The 12,957-nt window shown below is 42.7% G+C and overlaps 2 non-coding genes across 2 annotated transcripts; one reads left to right on the top strand and one right to left on the bottom strand.

The window, feature by feature from the left end:
- Window positions 1–10,176: 10,176 nt before the first annotated feature.
- Trnas-cga lies at window positions 10,177–10,251 on the bottom strand. Its single transcript has one exon. It is a non-coding gene; the product is annotated as a tRNA-Ser (tRNA).
- A 757-nt stretch (window positions 10,252–11,008) lies between these two features.
- On the top strand, window positions 11,009–11,083 carry Trnas-cga. Its single transcript has one exon. It is a non-coding gene; the product is annotated as a tRNA-Ser (tRNA).
- Window positions 11,084–12,957: the final 1,874 nt, after the last annotated feature.

The raw sequence follows: 12,957 nt of genomic DNA, 5'->3' as shown, positions 1-12,957 counted from the left end.
TGATATTCTGCTTCCTCCTCCGTCCGTCACGTGTAATTTTAGTTGCAAAGTAGCAAAATGCTTTCTTCATCTTCTTCGTGGTCCCCAGTTGTGATGTTAAGTTCGTCGCAAATCTCACTTCTGCTAATCTGTTTTACTTTCACTTTCCCTTTTTCAGTTTTTCAGTTTACTCTCAGTCCACAGTGTATGCTTATTATCCTGCTCATTCCATTCAGAAAGTTTTTCAGTTCTTCCGTACTGTGACTGAGAATAGCAATGTCACTGTTCCTTTCACCCTGGATTTTAATCCCACCCCGGAACATTTCTTTTATATCCGGCAATGCTTCTTTCATGTACAGATTGAACAGTAAGGTTGAAAGAACGAATACCTGTCTTACGCCCTGTTTAATCCGAGCACTTCGTTCTTGGGTTAAAAATGGTTCAAATGGCTCTGAGCACTATGGGACTTAACATCTATGGTCATCAGTCCCCTAGAACTTAGAACTACTTAAATCTAACTAACCTAAGGACAGCACACAACACCCAGCGTTCTTGGGTTACCATCTCATTTTTCTCCTCTACGTTCTTGACCATATTGTATATTATCCTTCCTTCCTTACATCTTATGTGTCTTGATTTTGCTGAAATGTTGCTTTTATTAGCAAATGCAGTGTCAGAACTCCCTTCCCGATGCTTTTACGTTTCTCAAAGCCAAACTCATCGTCGTGTAAGAAATCCTCATCTGCCTGTTCGAAAGAAGATGAAAGAAGCAAGATTAGTGTTTAACGTGCCACCAACAACGAGGTCATCAGAAACAAAGCACAAGGTTTGGCCTAAGGCAAAATACGGAATGAAATCGGCCGTGCGCTTTGAGAAGTGCAATCTCGACTTTTGCCTTAAGCGAGTTAGGGAAATCACGGAAAACGTAAATCTGGATAGTCAGACGGGTGCAATGTCCCAGCTTTAAACGCGCTACTTAAATCAAGTTAATTGCGCTCGACAGTATACCAGCTCTCTCAACATGGATAACTCTAATTATTTTAGTTGCCAGCCCCACTATAAAAGGGTATCCCAGCGAGACAAGAAGATTTATTCTAACAGAAATCACTGGCGAATCTCACAGTCGCAAAAACCCAGCATCCTTTCATAAGGATCGTCGATTGTAGGAAAAGCAAGGCAGAAATACAGACAACTATATACCCTCGAAATCTGTTACAAAGACGTCGAAGGGACCGACAGTTTATGATCGCTATAGCTGACAGTCGCACAACCTGATATTTTTTTCTTAAAAATTTCGTATCTGTAAATTTTACGCTGACATAAAGTTATCACTTAAAAAAGTTGCAGAAAACAGTACACCTACAGTATTTATAATACAGTATTTGGGGATAGGGACTGAAGAGAAATTTTTCTTATCTTAATGCAGTATGTACAGTAAAATATCAGCAAATGTAAAAAAAAAAAAAAAAAAAAAAAACTTTAAAAAGTGAAGAGACAAGTAGCACATGAGCTACAATCGTTCAATAATGTCGAACACGGTCTTGGATAAGGAAGGAGATAAAAATGTTGAGCATGTTTAGAACTTACCGTAAATGTTGTATAGCATAATACTTATGAAAAAAAAACTTTAAAAAGTGAAGAGACAAGTAGCACATGAGCTACAATCGTTCAATAATGTCGAACACGGTCTTGGATAAGGAAGGAGATAAAATGGTTGAGCACGTTCAGAACTTACCGTAAATGTTGTATAGTATAATACTTATGAATGACATCTTTATGCCAGTTACAGTAATACAAAAAGTAAATCGACATTAGCAAAATGAAACGACAGTATTCTATACATAAATTACATAAAGGCTTACACTTTCTGCTACGTTTCCCCTTAAAATGTTGTACAAGTATTTTCTACTGTACCTTGCACATAACTAACAAACATAATCACGAAACATCAATTATGAATACTCTATTATCCCACTTCTGTACTTTGAAAAAAATAACAAATTGGAATTTAATTTTCAAGTTTTCTACAATCACAAGAAAATTTGTATTGTTTACTTCTTCAATCAGTTGCTTTAATTTAAAATGCAATACAGTAGCGCGTACAACAGTATACAGTCGTACTAGAGGTAATCAGTTATCACTGCTCGCCTTTTTGCATTTAAGATGTGCATACGCTTCATTTGAAATCAACAATATGAAAAAACAGAAAGTTTGAAAGTAGACTTTACCTTGTTGTTAGTAATCCCCAAATGTGAAACAAACAAAAATGAACATTGAAAGTTGCATACGATATAATTATCCGAAAATATAATAAAAAATACTTCCTTTCATTTGATAAACCGCAATAAGCGATGTCGTATTAAGCGGTTTTTAAAATACGCGGTGAATATTAATAAAAACAATAATCTACAGGGACAGATTCCTGACTTGTAATGGACGAAAAAGGATTTACATGGATACTCTGTAATCACATTTAAGTACCTGGCAGAGATTTTACCAAACCATCTTCACAATTCTCTGTTATTCCAAACTCGTATAGCGCGCGGAAAAAACGAACACCTATATTTTTCCGTGCGAGCTCTGATTTCCTTTATTTTATTATGGCGATCGTTTCTCTCAACGTAGGTCGCCCTCATAAAAATATTTTCATGCTCGGAGGAGAAAGTTGGTGACTGAAATTTCGTGAGAAGATTCCGCAGCAACGAAAAACGCCGTTCTTTTAATGATCCCCACCCCAAGACCAGGCGATGTGGAATAGATGCTAAGACCCAATCTAGACCTAGTTGTGTATATAGTAATATGCCTTTTACATTGTATACCCACTCCTGTCGTAAAGTTAGTAATGATGAAAAAATACTTGTATGGATGAAAGGACTTGGTGTTCCTGTTGAGAATGTAACTGTGACTGGTGATGTAACCCTGTAATATAATTATTAATAAAGTCTGATCTGTAGCGTCAGCTGCCAATCGCTAGACGTACATCTGGTGAACGGGGGCTCAATGACGCAACAATTTGAAAAAAAATCGAAAACAAAGTGCCGCGTTGGCCGCTGAGCGCCTGTGAGGCTGCATGATGCAACCCGCTTGGGCCGGCCAGCCCGCGAGTACGCTTGCTGCTAAAGAGACACTCACCCCCCTATTTCGCGATAACACAAAACGTGCTGCCATTCTTTGGACTTTCTCGATGTTCTCCATCAGTCCGATCTGGTAAGGATGCCACGACACACAGCTGTATTCTAAAAGAGCACGGACAAGCGTAGTCTAGGCAATCACTTTAGTAGATCTGTTACACTTTTTGATTGTGCCGCCAATAAAACGCAGTCTTTAGTTAGCCTTCCCCTCAACATTTTCTCTGTATTCCTTCCAATCTAAGTTGTTCGTAATTGTAATTCCTATGTATTTAGTTGAATTTACGGCTTTTAGATTTGACTGAATTATCGCGTAACCGAAGTTTAACGGTTCCCTTTTAGCACTCATGTAGATGATCTCACACTTTTCGATTAGGGTCAATTACGAATTTTCGCACCATACAGATATCCTTTCTAAATCGTTTTGGAATTTGTTTTGAGCTTCTGATACCTTTATTAGCCGATAAACGACAGAATCATCTGCAAACAATCTAAGACAGGAGCTCAGATTGTCTCCAAAATCGTTTATATAGATAAGGAATAGCAGAGGGCCTGTAACACTACCTTGGGGAACGCCAGAAACAACTTCTGTTTTACTCGATAACGATCCGTCAATTTCTAGGAAGTCTGACCTCTCCGCCGGGAAATCGCAAATGCAGTGACGTAACTGAGACGCTATGAACAATGAATATGTGTCTGGAAATGGACGGTGTGCGTGCAACGGCAACAAATCATCCTGGAACACAGTACAGAGCTGTATCGCATCTACGCCACAGCAGAAGTTCAAAGTGGCCTCCACGGGATATAGGCTTACACCATGTTGGTGGGCCACTCGCCTGGAGCTTGCACTAGTGTTTGTCTCAATATCCTGCAAAACCCGATCCTCCAAAACTGGCGTACATATAGTCCGCCGCCTCCCTGCAGGTTCGACTATCTGTAAGGATCCATGATCACACAAACGCCCAAAAAGAGCTTGAAATATTGTGTGATGCGGTTGGTGTCTATGAGGGTACTTGTTTTATTATGTCCTCTCGACCGTTTCCATCTACTTGGCCGTACACGAGCACCATCTCGGCTTGCTCCCGACACGAACACTGAAACGTTGTGCTGCTTACAGCCCGCGGCGTCAATCACACTACCTGCAAAACACAAGGAACACACAGCACGTGATCAGAGGAACCTTCACACGGCAGCGCCATCTACCGTGGCAACGATGCATTTCCGGACACATGTTCATAGGACCTTTCTTCCTCCATTTCCAATCACGAACCCGTCCCTGTAGTTTTTTTTGGTTTTAGTAATATTCACCTTGTATATCGTTGACATAGGATTTAGACGGGGCCGTTACACTTGGCTACTATAGCCAATACGTCGTTGAAAGCGGTGCCAAATGGTTCAAATTCAAATGGTTCAATTGGCTGTAAGCACTATGGGACTTAACATCTGAGGCCATCAGTCGCCTAGACTTAGAACTACTTAAACGTAACCAACCTAAGGACATCACACACATCCATGCCCGAGGCAGGATTCGAACCTCCGACCTAGCAGCAGCGCGGTTCCGGACTGAAGCGCCTGGAACCGCTCGGCCACAGGAAACCGGTGTCATCGTAAACGCTGAAAATGAAATTACGGTGCATAGTACCAAACGCACTTGCAGATGAAGAAACCTTCTGTTAAAGCGTTTTATTCACGTCCTTTAATAAACGTTTTCGTTTTTTACCACTTTGACAATTTGCGTGTAATCCAGTCTCCATATTCATGTTGTGTGATAAACATTTCGATGAGTAAGGTTTAACTCAGCCTCCACACTCTTTTGATTTACTGTCTCATAAACAACTGCATCGACAAGCTCTCGCCCGTCATTCAGTTTGCTACCTCCATGCCTCATCCGAGATGAATTCCCCGATATACACTACTGGCCATTAAAATTGCTACACCAAGAAGAACGGGTATTGATTGGATAAATATATTATACTAGAAATAACATGTGATTACATGTCCACGCAATATGGGTGCATAGATCCTGAGAAATCAGTACCCAGAACAACCACCTCTGGCCATAAAAACGGCCTTGATACGCCTAGGCATTGAGTCAAACAGTGGTTGGATGGTGGGTACAGGTACAGCTTCAACACGATATCACAGTTCATCAAGGGTAGTGACTGGCGTATTGTGACGAGACAGTTCCTCGGCCACCATTGACCAGACGTTTTCAATTGGTGAGAGATCTGGAGAATGTGCTGGCCAGGGCAGCAGTCGAACATTTTCTGTATCCAGAAAGGCCCGTACAGGACCTGTAACATGCGGTCGTGCATTATCCTGATGTAATGTAGGTTTTCACAGGAATCGAATGTTGGGTAGAGCCACGGGTCGTAACAAATCTGAAATGTAACGTCAACTGTTCAAAGTGCCGTCACTGCGAACAAGAGGTGACCGAGACGTGTAACCAATGGCACCCCATACCATCACGCCGGGTGATACGGCAGTATGGCGATGACGAATACACGCTTCCAATGTGCGTTCACCGCGATGTCGCCAAACACGGATGCGACCATCATGATGCTGTAAACAGAACCTGGATTCATCCGAAAAAATGCCTTTTTTTCATTCGTGCACACCATCGCAGGCCCTCCTGTCTGTGATACAGCGTCAAGGGTAACCGCAGCCGTGGTCTCCGAGCTGATAGTCCATGCTGCTGCAAACGTCGTCGAAGTGTTCGTGCAGACCGTTGTTGTCTTGCAAACGTCCGCATCTGTTGACTCAGGGATGGAGACGTGGCTGCACGATCCGTTACAGCCATGCGGATAAGATGCCTGTCATCTCGACTGCTAGTGATACGAGGCCGTTGGGATCCAGCACGGCGTTCCGTATTACCCTCCTGAACCCACCGATTCCATATTCTGCTAACAGTCATTGGATCTCGACCAACGTGAGCAGCAATGTCGCGATACGATAAACCGCAATCGCGATAGGCTAGAATCCGAAATTTATGAAAGTCGGAAATGTGATGATACGCATTTCTCCTCCTTACACAAGGCATCACAACAACGTTTCACCAGGCAACGCCGGTCAACTGCTGTTTGTGTATGAGAAATCGGTTGGAAACTTTCCTCATGTTAGCACGTTGTAGGTGTCGCCACCGGCGCCAACCTTGTGTGAATGCTCTGAAAAGCTAATCATTTGCATATCACAGCATCTTCTTCCTGTCGGTTAAATTTCGCGTCTGTAGCAGGTCATCTTCATAGTGTAGCAATTTTAATGGCCAGTAGTGTAACTGTCTGGCCTGGCAACTACGGGTATAACAGTCAATGGAAAAGCAACATTTGGCAGCTACGTTTCCATAACAACTTCATGGCTCGCAAGGCGTCGTGGCAAACGTTTCCGAGAACGGCTGAACTTGGCTGTGTCCGGCGTTTCTCAGCTGCCGACAGACCGTCGTTCTATGTTTGCAAAATGGCTTCGGAGTTCCCACAGCCGCTATGCTTCCTTGACGATTACGAGATAGCAAAGTGACTCGGTAAACGTTTCTGAGAACGGATTGAATTCGCTGTGTCCAGGGTTCCCGAGGCCTTCACTACCCACTCCATCGCCGAAAACCGTTGCTCACCAAGTTATTCGTGGCCGAAGCAGCAGTTTCTCAACTTCCCCCTCTAACTAGACCATGACCAGTGTACAGCTTAACGACATCGCTGGACTGAAGTTACACTAAATGAGGCGTCACAGGCTATTTGAACTGCTGTCCCCAGTGGTGGCTAGTGAGTGCAGTCTGGGTGTTGACTAACATTTAGATTCAAATAAATCTGAGAGTGTGAAGTTGATAGCATCTGTATTACAGTTGCCCTCATGAGCAAGTTTATATAACTACAGCCACTGCCAATAATAATAACAAACTTAGTAATAATAATAAGATGCATAACTTATCTGACAAAACAAAGAATTCCTTGTGTGCAAATTTGTTGTTTTGTACATAATTAAGTATAGTCTAGTGCAGTAACGGAATAATGTGTAAGCTTTCGCAACTCACCGTTTTGCATTTTTGTATAAGTGGAAGTCTTCCTGCTTTTACATTTTTCCGACAAATGTGCAAGATCCCTAACAGATATATAAGTTCACGAATTTACTTCCGGGCTGAAAATCAGATATTCTTATGCTGCAACCACGCAACAACTTGTGCCAACTGTACACTTTCTCCTTAAATGTTCGCTTGTAGTCACTATCTCAATCAAAGGATCTGTTCTCGGAGGCCCTGGTTCCTTTGCGGCTAACTTTACCTGGTAATTTCCTTCTCTCTTCCCAGGATGAGACTTTCACTCTGCAGCAGACTGTGCGCCGATATGAAACTTTCTGACAGGTTACAGTTGCGTGCCGGACCGAGACTCGAAATCGGGACCTCTGCCTTTCGTAGAAAAGTGCTCTACCGACTGAGCTACCCAAGGACGACTCACGACTCGTCCTCATAGCTTTACATTTCCGTTAGCATTTCAAAAATCAAATGGCTCTGAGGTCATCAGTCCCCTAGAACTTAGAACTACTTAAACCTAACTAACCTAAGGACATCACACACATCCATGCCCGAGGCAAGATTCGAACCTGGGACCGTAGCAGTCGCGCGGTTACAGACTGTAGCGCCTAGAACCGCTCGGTCACCCCGGCCGGCACCAACATTGTCACTTGATTAGAATCTGTAACGTTCTCTGGCAGCACGCATCCAAAGAGAAAGCTAAAAGAACATTTCGATGTATGATGCTCACTGTAACAAATAATTTATATGTATTTCTGTTAACTGAACTTCAATTTTGTGAGTAAAAAGATAATTATGAATTTTGTTATTATAAATGATTATTCAAAGAGTGTGAAATACTATCTGCGCGGAGGACGTGAAAACCGCCGCAGAAGAAACGATATGTAATCAAAAAAGAAAGAATGTACAAGAATCAGTTAAGATATAACTAGGCAATATATTTTAATAGAGTCGCTTGTCTTCTGCACGGACTGAATGGGAGAGGAACCCGTGACGTTGCATTAGGCTCTTACGTAGTCTTCATTTGTCGTAAGTCGATGATCGACGCCATTTGTAGCTGGGATTGTAAAAGGTGTGTAAAGATTTTAATTGTTTCTGTTAAAATATATTTTTCTAGTAAAATCTGTTTGTCACAATTACTGCAAAGTTCGCACCGGACATTACCCATTTCATTTAAGAAATTTCAGCATTTTATTGGATATCGCTGGCGGTGCGGAGCTGCGCCGCGAGCGAGCAGTCTGCAACAGCGGCAGATTTAAATTTACGATCGCAATAATGACCACATCCTAAAAAGGGTACAGGTAGAGGTGAAGGAAAATAATAAAGTGTTTCTTTTCACAGCATTACAGACGCAAAATAAAAAGAGATAGTATATTTTATCTCGTGCATTCACAGGTGGATACAAGCTGCAGCTTTTATAAATTTTAATTAAAAAAGTTATAAATTCTGAACATATCGTAAAGTGTATTTAAAGTGGATTATTTTCATGAGAGCTTAGAAATATGAAAAAAGAAAACATTTTCATATTGTAAAGATAGTCTTATGCTTCAAAGCTAGTCGGGGGTATATCCAGTTAAACAAAAATCCACTGCAACGTGAAAATGTTTGTTAAGTTCGATGGACAATAATATTTTCATTCTTGCACAAACAGCTTTAGAACACGAATAAAAGTAAAATATTTGGGAATATTCAAAGAAATTCGTTTTTATTAATCTGCAACAGAATATTTCATACGTAAAGTAATAATCACAGATAAAAAATTTATTGCAACCTTTCATTTCTCATATGTATATGTTAAGTTCAATCTCAACGGTTTCCCAATCAACTTAAACGCAAAAAGCAAAGAAAGTTTAAAACCAGACGGTCAACTTCCGAATAATTAAAACAGACAGAATCGCATTAAAAACCAGATAGGCGCTTAGATCCATAAGGGCCCAGAGCACACCGTCGTCGACCTCACATTTAAGTGAATATCAGAGATATCATTGATAAGACTTTTCATGAATTTTCATGCATTCAGAGTGGGCCTACAGTAGAGATAAATCTGACGCACAATAAGATCAGCACATTTCAGGAGCATGAATAAATGCTACAATCTCACAATCGACCATCACGTGCTTTAAGCCCTTATGATCGTTAGCGCCTCAAATGGATTAGTGTACGATAAAATTCGTAACTTAATATACTATAACTCATTCACAAACCCACAAAATAGGTTTACTGTCAGTATAATTTTAACGTATACTGACGTCCGATCTAATTTTACTACACTATATGGTGAGTGGATTGACGTATCTGAGGAGTGTCCGATCGTCTAGCAGAATTTATGCCGAGCGAACGTAGTTGTGGTACCACCTGGTTGCAGTGACGTAAGCTTCTAATTGAGTAGCGAGGGCCAGCTGTGCACACCGTGAACCGTGCCTGTTCTGTATCAAATCCGTATGCATTTGGCCTGTATGACAATTAGGCCACGCGAGTCACGCTTGCGCTAAAGCTCCTTAAAATGTGCACAACTTAAGGTATACTCGCAATCCTGATGCCAAGTTTCACAGAGTCTAGAGGAGTAGTAGCGCGGTAGGCTATCGCGGTAGGCTTAAGTGCCGTTCCTTTCATGTATGTTACTTTTAACAGCATTCAAAGAAAAAATACCAGTAAATCCGCAGTGTGTCGAAAGTGCTTTCATACAGCAGCCGCCACGTGTTGTCCTCCCGAATGCAAGGCCTGAATGCTAACCCAAGTTGCCAACTCGCTCTGTTTTTCTTCTTCGATTATTCTGCGTCCTATTCTTGTCAGTAACTTTGATAGATGATCTGTTAAGCTGATTGTCCGATATTTTTTTCAATGATCCCCCTTTGCTATCTTCGAGATTGTGTCGATGTTGTTTTTCCGAAACTCTTCTACATCTTCATCTACATTCTCCGCAAGACACTGTGTGGTGTGTGGCGGAGGGACCCTGTTGTGCTATTGGTCATTTCGTTTTCTGTTCCACTTAGACAGAGCGAGGCAAAAAGACTGTCTACATGAAACTTCCTGGCAGATTAAAACTGTGTGCCCGACCGAGACTCGAACTCGGGACCTTTGCCTTTCGAGGGCAAGTGCTCTACCAACTGAGCTACCGAAGCACGACTCACGCCCGGTACTCACAGCTTTACTTCTGCCAGTACCTCGTCTCCTACCTTCCAAACTTTACAGAAGCTCTCCTGCGAACCTAGCAGAACTAGCACTCCTGAAAGAAAGGATATTGCGGAGACATGGCTTAGCCACAGCCTGGGGGATGTTTCCAGAATGAGATTTTCACTCTGCAGCGGAGTGTGCGCTGATATGAAACTTCCTGGCAGATTAAAACTGTGTGCCCGACCGAGACTCGAACTCGGGACCTTTGCCTTTCGCGGGCAAGTGCTCTACCAACTGAGCTACCGAAGCACGACTCACGCCCGGTACTCACAGCTTTACTTCTGCCAGTACCTCGTCTCCTACCTTCCAAACTTTACAGAAGCTCTCCTGCGAACCTGCAGAACTAGCACTCCTGAAAGAAAGGATATTGCGGAGACATGGCTTAGCCACAGCCTGGGGGATGTTTCCAGAATGAGATTTTCACTCTGCAGCGGAGTGTGCGCTGATATGAAACTTCCTGGCAGATTAAAACTGTGTGCCCGACCGAGACTCGAACTCGGGACCTTTGCCTGAAAGGCACTCCGCTGCAGAGTGAAAATCTCATTCTGGAAACATCCCCCAGGCTGTGGCTAAGCCATGTCTCCGCAATATCCTTTCTTTCAGGAGTGCTAGTTCTGCAAGGTTCGCAGGAGAGCTTCTGTAAAGTTTGGAAGGTAGGAGACGAGGTACTGGCAGAAGTAAAGCTGTGAGTACCGGGCGTGAGTCGTGCTTCGGTAGCTCAGTTGGTAGAGCACTTGCCCTCGAAAGGCAAAGGTCCCGAGTTCGAGTCTCGGTCGGGCACACAGTTTTAATCTGCCAGGATGTTTCATATCAGCGCACACTCCGCTGCAGAGTGAAAATCTCATTCTGGAAACATCCCCCAGGCTGTGGCTAAGCCATGTCTCCGCAATATCCTTTCTTTCAGGAGTGCTAGTTCTGCAGGTTCGCAGGAGAGCTTCTGTAAAGTTTGGAAGGTAGGAGACGAGGTACTGGCAGAAGTAAAGCTGTGAGTACCGGGCGTGAGTCGTGCTTCGGTAGCTCAGTTGGTAGAGCACTTGCCCGCGAAAGGCAAAGGTCCCGAGTTCGAGTCTCGGTCGGGCACACAGTTTTAATCTGCCAGGAAGTTTCATATCAGCGCACACTCCGCTGCAGAGTGAAAATCTCATTCTAGACTGTCTACATGTCTCCGTACGAACCCTAATCTCTCTAATCTTATCTTCATTGTCATTACGCTGAATGTACGTTGGCGGCAATAGAATCGCTCTGGAGTCAGGCTCAAATACCGATTCTCTAAATTTTCTCAACAGTGCTCCTCGACAAGAATGTCACCTTCCCTCCAGTGACTCTCCTATTTGAGTTCGCGACGCACCTCCGAAATATTTACGAGTAGTTCGAACCTACAGATAGCAAATCCGTCAGCCCGCCTCAGAATTGCTTCGATGTCTTCCTTTATACTACCTGGTGCGCATCCCAAACACTCGAACAATGCTCAACAATGGGTCTATTAGTTTCCTATATGCGGTCTCCTTTGCACATGAGCCACACTTTCTTACATTATCCCCAAACCTATTCGCCTTCCCTGATACAGTCCTTACATGCTCATTCCATTCCATATTCCTTTGCAACGTTAGAACTAGATATTTAATCGATGTGACCGTGTCAAGCATCACATTACTAACGCAGTATTCGAACATTGTGGGTTTGTTTCTCCTACTCAGCTGAATTAACTTACACTTTTCTACCTTTGCAGCTAGCTGTCACTCATCACACTAACTAGAAATTTTGTCTGCCATCTTGCATCCTCCTACAGTCACTCAACGGCGGCACCTTTTCTTATTCTCATACACCATAGCCACAGACTGCTGCTTACCCTGTCCACCATATCGTTTACGTATACAGAAAATAACAGTAGGCCTAACACAGTTTCCTGGAGGACTCCTGGTTATACCCTTGTATCTGATGTTTTCCACGTTATTTGATGCCAAGTCTTCCAAATCTCTGTCAAATTGAGACTGAAATACTGGTTCCTCTATGTGTTCCTTATCGGCTCCCATTCATTTCTTCTTCTCTCATATCATCAGGCAGCTTCCACCTCGTAGAGGCGTTGATCGTAGTGTCTGTGTCTTTAATAGCGGAATACATGTTGCGCTCTTAATCTTGTTGCCTTTGTTTTTAATTGTATCAAAGGTTGTTACGACTTCATTACACTATGAATCATTTCTTGCAATGTCGATTTTTTTTTTTTTCAAATTCTTCGCTTTTGTCCTGCAGCCATATCGTCTCGACTTCCCTATAAGTCCTGTTTATTTGATTCCCAAGTGACTTATACTGATATACTGACTTTGGCGAGGGATGCACTCTTCGCCTGTGTCTGTCTGCTTCTTATGTCTATGCTTCGTCTGTTATGAGTTATTTTGCGCTCAGACCAACACAACACTTGCACGTCATCTACTGTGTCGTCCTCAAATTTGATGTTTGTGGCTGTTATCACTTCTACTGAGTCTGAATGTTTAAAGTTTACTCTAAATCAAAAAATGTGTGTGAAATCTTATGGGACTTAACTGCTAAGGTCATCAGTCCCTAAGCTTACACACTAGTTAACCTAAATTATCCTAAGGACAAACACACGCACCCATGCCCGAGGGAGGACTCGAACCTTCGCCGGCACCAGTACTC

This window comes from Schistocerca americana, chromosome 4, assembly GCF_021461395.2.
Source record: "Schistocerca americana isolate TAMUIC-IGC-003095 chromosome 4, iqSchAmer2.1, whole genome shotgun sequence".
In the NCBI taxonomy this organism is placed as follows: Eukaryota; Metazoa; Arthropoda; class Insecta; order Orthoptera; family Acrididae; genus Schistocerca; species Schistocerca americana.
Note: the sequence above shows the minus strand (reverse complement) of the source record. Positions and strands in the feature narration are given on the sequence as shown.